The following is a 946-nucleotide window of genomic DNA, read 5'->3' on the forward strand; positions in this document are numbered from 1 at the left end:
TTTGTTATTGTGAGTCTTTTAGTTTCATTTAATTTTTCATATTATGGAAATAAATATCGAATAATATTTTAAGCATTAAGTTTATCGATTAAGTTTTAGTATCGATGCGAAGCTGAAAAAGTATTAATTTTCCCATGTTGTGTTTTTTTTATATCTGTTACCACTTTTTCTCAGCTCTCACTGAACGGATTTCTTTCAACGATACGTCAAAAGATCAAAAATCGTATCTAGTCGAAGACATTACCCTTCAAAATTGAAAAAATTTCCCTTGTTCCCCGTAAATGGGGGAAACCTCCAAAAAAATTACAAATTTAAAAATCGCTAATTTTCGAAATTTTTTCAAATTTTTTTACTAAAAACTGCCGTAACTTTTTTAAAAATGAACATATCAATATAATTTTTTTTTTAAAGATGCTTGATGTCATTACCTATCATTTGGTATATATTTTTTGTAAATTTGACCTTTTTCCTGCCCACAGGGGGGGATTCAAAATGACAACTTTTTCACAAAAAATTGACTTTTTCAACTTAAATTTTGAAAATGTTCCGGAAAGACTGACACTTTTATATTTATCTTAAATTGAAGCTTATATAATATAATTTAATTTGAAAAAAAAAAATTTGACCTCTGGACTTGTCTTCATGGTGAAAATGGCTACCGAATGCAAAAATATGCTATTTTTGTGAAAAAATTCTTGATATTATATTTTACATTTTTTAACATTATGTTGCTATAACTTTTTAAAAAATGCATGAATCAACTTTATTCTTTAATGATAAATACTTTATATATACTTCTTTCATTCGACATACTTTTTTTTAAAATCGGACCATTTCCCTTTATACAGGGGGGGTGCAAACCTTTTAAAATGCGTATAGAAAGTAGAACTTTTTCAACTTAACTTTTGAAAATGTTCCGGAAAGACTGACACTTTTATATATATCT

The sequence above is a fragment of the Daktulosphaira vitifoliae genome, unplaced genomic scaffold (assembly GCF_025091365.1).
Source record: "Daktulosphaira vitifoliae isolate Bord-2020 unplaced genomic scaffold, ASM2509136v1 Scaffold_4, whole genome shotgun sequence".
NCBI lineage: Eukaryota > Metazoa > Arthropoda > Insecta > Hemiptera > Phylloxeridae > Daktulosphaira > Daktulosphaira vitifoliae.